The sequence below is a fragment of the Phocoena phocoena genome, chromosome 6 (assembly GCF_963924675.1).
Source record: "Phocoena phocoena chromosome 6, mPhoPho1.1, whole genome shotgun sequence".
NCBI lineage: Eukaryota > Metazoa > Chordata > Mammalia > Artiodactyla > Phocoenidae > Phocoena > Phocoena phocoena.
In genome coordinates this window covers 75,889,603-75,899,429 of record NC_089224.1, presented here as the reverse complement: position 1 = coordinate 75,899,429, position 9,827 = coordinate 75,889,603, and positions in this window count along the sequence as shown.

Sequence of the window (9,827 nt, the reverse complement as noted above, 5' to 3'; positions counted from 1 at the left end):
GCAAGGCCTGTTGCAAACAAATATCCCATTTTTAATAAACTGATGCTAAGCCCTCTTAACTCTTTGGGGATGTAGTTTTATCAGAAAGGAAATTGACCTTGTCTATTGCCTTTCTTTTGCTGCCCTGAGTGGATTTTCATGCTTGTGAAAATGAGGTACTGGCAGGGACTGGATTAAAAGAAGGAGAGAATTGGGCCCATTTCCTCCTCTGACTCTGCCAAACCAATTGCACTCATGTAAGTAACCTTCCTGACCTTCCAAACTTGAGCCTCTCCTGTGCAGAAAATCAGGACAGCATCTGAGGAGGTCTAGGACAAGGACAACTGTCCATCAGGGACCAATCTAAGATTGGTAAACCAATTTTCACTTGTGAACAATGCCAGAATTCAACCCATATGTCTCCCATGGTGGAGCACTGTAGTGTGTCATTAACCCACTGTGCCACTTAGCAGCTTCTCCCGGCTTGCTGTCTTGTGAATTAACATCTCAGCTGCCACCACACCAGACCCTGGGTTTATTTCTGCTAGGAGTGCTGCTGAATGAATAGCAGTTCTCTATAACAAGTGATCAGGACACAGCACTTTAAAATTTTCAACTGAAAGCAATAGCAATTTGCCATTCAGTCCTATCTTATCATCATCATTAGGTTGGGAAATCGCAATTTGAAGTCTCCTTGCAATGTGCTGTCAGCCTGATATCTTGTAATTTTAATATGTCTGTGGTTAATAATTAATTGCTTTAACTCAGTAGGTGGGATCTGAATTTGATGCAAAAAAAGAAATCCCTCTGAGCTGAAATATTCTTTGAGACTCCAACATCTTATGAAGTTCCCCCTCAATCAGCCTCCTTGCCTTCTTATTTAAATGATCTGCCATATAATGAAATCTGGATCAAAAGCTCCAAGCTTAAAATATACAACAAAAGCTGCTTCTGGGTGAAGAGTTTGGATCTAAATCAAAACGTTTCTGTGCTGTGGCCATTATCACATGCAGTTAACTGCTGGGAAATACTGATGTTCAAAAGATATGGGGGAAAAAGGCACCTGCTTTCTCACGCTGGTGTATGTTTGTCGTCTTGATAAAAATGCAAGGCAGCATATGCAGAAATTGTGCGGAAACACCATTCACATGGTAATTCCTTTGTAATAGAATAATTTCTTTTCAGGTGCTGGACTGAATGGCAGACTCTGGCAGGGTTTGAGCATCTCCCTGCCTTAAGTTCTTCTATGACCATATTTTAGTGTCTCGTTCATTTTTTGATCAAAGAAACCCACTTTCTCAGGTCTTCAGAATGATGGTACTGCCCCTTGATTTTCCTGGATCATAAGCCATAATGTGGAAGGGTTTCTCACATTTTGTCTGATGAATACTACTAAAAAGATAGCCAGGATATGAACTTTAATTCTTTCTCTCAGCCCAAATCTTTGGTCCAATACGTTTAACAGGTGGAGGGATATTTGGGTAGATTCAAGGATGCCTACCATAAATCAAGCCTATGATAGATTTCAGTGATGTTTCCACTTGCAAGTTCCAGTTGTGCTCTGCATTTCCATAATATTAGGTGCACTGGCTGCATGTTCTCATCTATACCTGCCTGATGTTGAAATTCAGGAACTCTGAGCATTATTCTATTTCTATCAAGAAAAGCTTAAGATTTTTCAAAAGTTATTCTGGAACTGTACAAAATTCTTAAAAAATCTACAGCATATTGAAAACAGATAAAAGTATATATGTAAAAGTCTGTGAGATATTACACCAGAGATGGCTTAAGGGCTTCATCTTATATTCAGTTATAATTAAGTACTAGTGATGTGCTTGAAGCTCCATGTTGAGGTGGCAGGCTGTGACCAACCTCTGAAGGTGTAAGTTCGTTGATAAACCAGTGATGTTCGTCATTTGGCAGAAGGTAGGACTATCACTCTTATGCCCCACAGCCTTCACTCTGACCCCAGTAAACCACTGATGATTGGACCTATGGTGAAGTGCATATGGTAACCAGCTGGTAAAAAGAGCATTTCAAAGTCTTAATACATGTTGATTTTTTTCTTAAATTCATCAATACCTCCTTTCAGCCAAGTCTTCTCAAATCTCAAAGACCATTTGGAGGTAGCCAAATTGTTCTTTTTCTACAAGAGGCAACTTTATGACTGCATATAGTCTTAAAATGTAATCATACTAAAGTATTTGGGTTTTTTAATTTTTCTGTGCAAGGCTTAATGTTTGAGGCTATTAATTCATAGCTGAATTGCCAGACAATAATATATTACTATCAATAGGGCAGTGATGTATCTCCACTAGGGGTTCAAAATCAAAGTTCATATGCTTCAACTAAAGAGATGGTTAGTGGGATGTAAGAAGCAATGAACTGGAGCCACTTTACATCAATTTTTCAAAGCCGATTGTTAAATTCTCAGTACCCTGTGAGCAGGTTGTTATACAAAGCCATTACGAAAGATTAAATTGTATGGACTTATAACTAAATAATTTTTTAAAAAAGGAATGCATTCTTAAAATTCATCAATTCCTAATATTTCACTACAGTTTGCTATTATCTGTGCTGTTGCAGTTACTTATGCTATTCATAAGTATATAGTAAAACTAGAAATAGCAATGTGTTGATGTGCATTTCTTCCCAGCTCTGCCTTCAGTGATTATCATGTTGGTGTTTTGGAATTTGAATGGTCTGGGCATTTATATCACAGTAATTGGCAAACACTAAAATAAAGGCATGATTTATGAAGTTAATTGCCTAGATCATGGATCAACAAACTTTTCTGTAAAAGGCCAGATAGTATATATTTAAAGCTTGTGGAACTTTAAATAAATACTTTATAGTCTATGTGCAACTACTCCACTTGGAGGTTCTATCAAATCTCATAGACAGTACACAAATAAATGAGTGTGGCTGTGTTCAGATAAAATTATATTTACAAAACCGGGTGGTTAGCCCACTGGCTGTAGTTTGATCTAGACAAAGTAATTGAAAAGTGTTATCATGCAGATTAAATTTTAAAATGGTCTATATTTGTAGCCATTGCATAGTGAATAGCACAAAATTTTGAGAAATTATTCTTTCAGCGTTTGAAAACTATTATCTGGTTCAGTAAAGACACAGTCGGTCAAAAAGACTCAGAAGCAAATTTGCATAGCCTAACCGTAGTCAAAGAGAAGAAATTTAGAAATCATTAAAAATAAGGCAACAGATTGAAATGTATCAGACTTCTTTACATCCATGAGTTTATTATAACACTAAAATAAACATGAGTAGGTGACCTATGAAGATGGTAGGGAACCAATTGACTATTTTGAAAATTTCCATGTAATGGAAAGTAATCAAGATATTTTTTCAAATCTTTTCTATATGAACTATAATTCAGGGTGAGAAACTTGTTATAAGGTGACATTTTACTTTGTGGGATTATTTCAGCTAATACATGAAGAAGAAGTGGTAGAATGTCAAAAACTTGAAACTCCAATTAAATTAATAGATCTAAGCAATTATAAATGGCTGAAAACAGAGAGATAAGTTATATTATATAGAAATATAATCAGATGGATAGGAAACTATAGAAGTAAAGATATTTGAAAACCAAATTATCCAATTACAAGTTATTATTGTAATTGGATCCCAATTAAAGCAAACAAATCAGGGAAATATGAACAAGGAATGGGTATTTAATGATAAAGAATTATTTATATTTTACGTATGAAAGTGGAATGTTTATAAAAGCAAGTATCTGTCATTGAGATACATACTGAAATGTTTACAGATTAAATAAAATGATATCGAGTATATATTACACACACATACACACACACACACACACACACACACACTCACACAGGCTGTTTTAAAATACTTAAGGAGAAAGGAGAGAGAACGATGATTGACCTTAGGTTGAAACTGGGTGATGGATGCATAAGCATTTATTCCACTATTTCCTCTACTTTGTATATGTCTAAAATGTTCTATAATCAAACAGAAATAAAAGGAATTCAGAGTCTAATGCTGTAGTAGAGTTAGTCTTCCTAAAGTTCTCTGATCTTGAGAATAGATTTTCTTAAACTAGTGGCAACTTTTTAAATAATCTTCAAGCCAAGTGTTAGGCAGTCATAAGACATACCTCTAGTTCGTTAATTCTACTTTCTTCCAAAAAATTTCATACCTTACCCTCTTTCCTCAAAACCTCCTTTCCCACCCTCACTCTCAGGTTCTAACACTTAGAGCAATCTGAAGAGAATTCCGTTGGCCTCCACCCCCATATTCCCCACCTACTGGGTCCTGCATCTGCGTACTCTTCCTTCTATGTTTCTAAATACAGTTCCTCAACTTGTAGCCTAGATACTAAACGCCTTATGTCTACTCAGAGACATTTTTCCATCAATTCTCTCCTTTCTTTCCTATATTATTATTTTCCCTCTCTTCTTGATTATTTTTGTGCTATTATTTCTCTCATCTTAAACAAGAACTTCTCTTTTTTTATCCTTTTTTCATTGGAATATAGTTGATTTACAATATTGTGTTAATTTCAGGTGTACAGCAAAGTGATTCGATTATATATATACTTTAGATTATTTTCCATTATAGGTTATTACAAGGTATTGAATATAGCTCCTCTACTAAGTGAAGTAAGACGGAGAAGGACAAATATTACGTGATAGCACTTATACGTGGAATCTAAAAGAATAATGCAAACGAATCTATATACAAAACAGAAACAGACTCACAGGCATAGAAAACAAACTGATGGTTACCAAAGGGGAAAGGGAGCTGGGAGGTTGATAAATTAGGAGTTTGGGAGTAACAGATACAGACTACTATGCATGAACAAGAACTTCTCTTAACCATACTTCCCCTGCCAACTACCATTGTATTTCCTTGCTCCCCTTTACAGTAAAACTCTTCAAAAGAGATGACTGTGTATGCTTCTCCAATTTTTATTTTACCAGTCTCTTTAATCTACTCAAGTTGGGCTTTTGCCCTCACTACTCCACCAAAAAATGATATTGTTGAGCTTACTAATAACCTTCATACAGCTAGACAAGTGGCCAGTTTTGGGGTTCTCATGCTACTTGACCTCACAGTATCATTTGACAGTGTTGATCACTCCATCTCCCTTGACTGGCTGGCTTCATTTAGCTTGTAAGTCACCACACAGTTTGCTTTTTCTTTTCACCTCTCATTTTTCTTTTCCAGTCTCCTTTGCTGGCTTCTCCTCATCTCTTTGATTCTCATTGCCGTACTTCTGAGCTCAATATTTGATGTTCTTATTCTTTACTTATACTCACTTCCTTGAAGATCTCATCCAAATACTGGCTTAAACACCATCTACATGCTGACAATATCCAAATATATATCTTTAGTAGTAATTCAAATCAGAAAATAATTTTTAAAAAAATCTAAATTTCATTGAAGAGATTGTTATGCATTTTCCCAGCAAACTTAAGTTCCTAAAGTAAGAATTTAGTCATTCATTAAAGATTTGTATGTAATATTTTCTGTGTACATAGCAGTTGGAAGTCAGGGAAAGGAGATCAGGAAAATATTAAATTGTTGGGGAAGATCTGATTACAGAAAAATTATATGTCACAGGTGGATTTGAGAAGCAACAATATATGTAGGATATCATTATGATGCCCTCAAAACAGGAGAGTTAGAGCCTGAATTAGAGAAACAAGGAAAAATGAATCTCTAAAGTCATTTCATCTGTCATCTCGTGATTTTTCTTGAGAAACCTCTGATTGCAGTAGTCTTCAATGACTCAAGGGTCGAAAGTTCTAACACTTTTCTTGTAAGATTATGTCACAATCATATAGTCATTAATTTAATGTTAAAGCTCTCTTTAAAGTCTTTACATTACATTATGTTGGAGAGTCTTATTTATTCCATGATTACCTTCTGAAAAAAAATAAGATCTCACTGGGAAATACTTTTTCAACTCTAGGATAGGATTAAATGTAAATACAAGAGTTATTTGATATTCTAAATGAAGAGTGGAGTTAATTGTTTCAAGGTACTATCTCTCTATAACTGAAAATGGAGGCTGATAATAAATAGTATTTTAACAATTTTAACAAAAGTTCTTCTATTTGTAGTTCTTTAGTGGGATATTTTTCCCTTACCTAGTAAAATACGAGATTATCATCAACATTCGTTATCTCTTTGGAATACTGGTCAGACAAGTTCTAAACAGGATAACCACATTTAACCACATATAATTATATCTTGTGCACTGTAAAAGGTTTGTTGGATACCAAGCTACTTAGCAAGCATGTGGTTAGCCAAGTTGAATCATTGAAAATATTGTTGGTAACCACTGGGCCATTGTGGTCTGGGGACGGTTATTTTGGCTTTGGCTCTCCATTCCTAATCTCTTGGAGAAGTGTTTACCTTCTATGTTTATACTTCCAGCTCTACACCAAGTTGTGTCTTGCATTTTAAAATTTCAGTGTCTTCTGGAATACTGTTGGTTTATCTTTTTCAAGGTTTGCCTTGAGAGCCTGCGTTTTATTGCCAATTAGGTAGAGTTCTTAAACTATAGTCTGAAGGGAAGAAAAAAATTCTAAAAACATTAACCATAATAAATAGGTTTTATAAAACTTTTAAATCCCACTGTAGTTAATCAGTTTGAACAAGACATTTAGTCTGTAAATAGCATTTTAAAGTAAATAGAGCTTTACACAAAGTGACAGTGAGAACTAGGTTTTCTGCTTCTGAGTGTGAGAAAATTAATTTACCAAAAAAAGTGCCTACTATTTAAAGTCTTCTTGCTCCAGACATATTTAATAACTGAGATTTGCAATGGGTAGACCACTGAAGTGTCTCGTCATTAAATTATGCACCGTACATTAGAAACAGATGTACTCCTGGAAGTCTTGCATGACAACATTGTTTTGCAATTTTCCAATTAAGACATTGCTAAAACTGGAAATGGAACTGAACTAACAAGTCAGCTATCTTATCTTAATCATGGAGGAGGAGAGTGGTCAGTTTTGAGAAGGCCTAGTGGTTTTCCTTGGCAGTTTGATATAAGTTTGAAATGCTAATTCTTTACCTTGTTTTTCTCTAAAAGCTAAGGAATTCACAAAATTATTCATTTTAAATATCGTTCAAGCTTTAAAGTATTTAGATTTTAACAGGCCAATGTCATAAGCTACTTTAGCATATTGAGGTGAGTCACAAGAGAAATCTTACAAATCAAGTGAAAAAAAAAACTGGAAAAATGTATACTCATTCTTTCTAATCAATGGAAAAATAGCTATATAATTCTCTGGAAATGAATTGTATAAAACAATATTTAAAGGAAAGTGAAATTTCATTGAGGCATAATTATTGGGATGGGATTGGACAAAATCAATATACAAGAAAGAAGGATTATTGTCCAGCCCTAAAAGCAGAAGATGAAAATTCACTGACCAGTTCCCTAGGAACAATTTTTAAAAAGAATGGATATTAACTCTATAAAAAATCCATCAATTTATATTTCAACATGTGATATATTTTCCACGAAAATTAATTTGGGAAAATTTCTCAAATTCAGGTGATATGTGTGGGAATTCTTTTTTTTAGACTTTACTGTGCTCAAAAGTGTTAGTAATTACAACTTATAAAAGAGTCAGGCTTTGCTAGACAAATAAAATTGAGAATATATTTGCAAGTTTTATTTTGTAAAATATTCTCCATTGGAGGCTTCTGTATAAAGCGTCTTTTAAAAATTAACAAACCAAATGTTTTACTGAAGTGGGGGAATAAAAGCTGCAAATCGTCTTTATCTATGGTTGTCATCCTCAAAAATGAAACAAGAGCAATATTTTTTTGCTATTCTTTTAACCATGAGCCACATGTTCTTTTGCTCACCATCTATTTATATGCATATGAATTTCTTCACTAAGAATGTTTTATTTCAAAAAGCAAATCTACAATTATTCTATATCCACAGTTAAGGTTCTCGTGTCCAGATACATGCATTTTTATTCCAATGAGATAAACACTCAGAGACGTCACTTTTCACTAAAAGGTTTATACACTTCAAAGTGGCTACAGATGACTGATTCTGCCTTAGTTACTGCGTAATTGTAAATCTTTGAGCAAGAAAGAATTTCTTCATTCATTTCTCATTCCTTACAAATACAGGTTAGAATAGTGTAAGCCTAGGGAAAATACACCCAATTTATATTTTGCTAACCTTAATTTTGAAATAATGTCAAGTGGAAAAAGTTATCCATTCAGTTAGTTTATCGTTTTTAGTCTGTAGTTGTCTCAATTTGTTTGGATGACTAAAATTTCATTAGTTAAGAATACTGTTATACATGGCTTGAGGTTTTATGGGGATGGGAAAAATGCATAATATTATGAAAGACAGACACATGTTCAAAGTGTTTCCATTTGTTTCACATGAATTAGAAAAGGATGATACAACTCTATGTTTTGAAGTCATCAGTCTTCATGAATTATTTTATAAGTAATATAGTTGAAATAAAACCTCAAACTTATTTTTAGACCAAATTTTTCCCTGTGATCTTTAAATCCAGGCATATATTTAGGGAAACTAAATCCTTACGTTTTAAAGTTATATATACTTCATGCACCAAAAAGGGAATTATGGGACTTTTTTTTTCCTGTTTTTGGATCCCCAAATATTTTGAGGATTTCTGTTTATTTGTTTAGAGAGTGCTCTAAGTCCTTTTTTATTTTTGTAGAAACTGGAAATTGTGCTTTGCTAAGTGTAAACAATATCAAAAACTAAAGTACTTTCTAGATTTGAATCAAAACCCTAAACCCATGAGACTGAGTAGCTTCTCACATTGGCAAAATATGTGCTCATCTACCAAAGATGAAAAATGGGCCAACAAGTAGCTTTAGGATTTTTGCCAGATATTTACATATGAATCAAATGTGATGTCTCCTTAAATTGTACTTAATATAGGAAACAGCCTGTTTGATTTAAAACTTAATTGGTATTTGATGCAGTCATTGGCTGTTCATGATTAAAATCTTAGAGAAAGCCCACCTATGATGAGCAATCTAATATTTGTGGTCTCATGTGGTAAACTGTGCCAATTTCATGAAAATCATATTATCATAGTTGGATCCAGGCTAACCACATAGAGCTCTTTTTCTATCCATAAATACATAATTAGATTATTTTTATCTTAAAGCATACTTTAAGAAACATTTTCTCTATGGTATATTATTAAAGAATCATGCCTTCTTAAAGTCCCCTTGTAAGCCAGGAAATCCACATGTTATTCATTATAGGAAAAAAAAAGTTTTCATGAGATTTTTTCCCAGCTTTGAATCAAGATCCAGGAACCAAAGGAAGCTTGCACAAGCCTCTTAGATAGCCTCGTCCACCAGAGGGCAGACAGCAGAAGAAAGAAGAACTACAATCCTGCAGCCTGTGGAATAAAAACCACATTCACAGAAAGACAGACAAAATGAAAAGGCAGAAGACTATGTACCAGATGAAGGAATAAGATAAAACCCCAGAAAAACAACTAAATGAAGTGAAGATAGACAGCCTTCCAGAAAAAGAATTCAGAATAATGTTAGTGAAGATGATCCAGGACCTCAGAAAAAGAATGGAGGCAAAGATCGAGAAGATGTGAGAAATGTTTTACAAAGAACTAGAAGAATTAAAGAACAAACACCTAGAAGAATTAAAGAATAAACAGAGATGAACAATACAATAACTGAAATGAAAAATACACTAGAAGCAATCAGCAGGATAACTGAGGCAGAAGAATGGATAAGTGACCTGGAGACAGAATGGTGGAACTCACTACTGCAGAACAGAATAAAGAAACAAGAATGAAAAAAATGAAGTC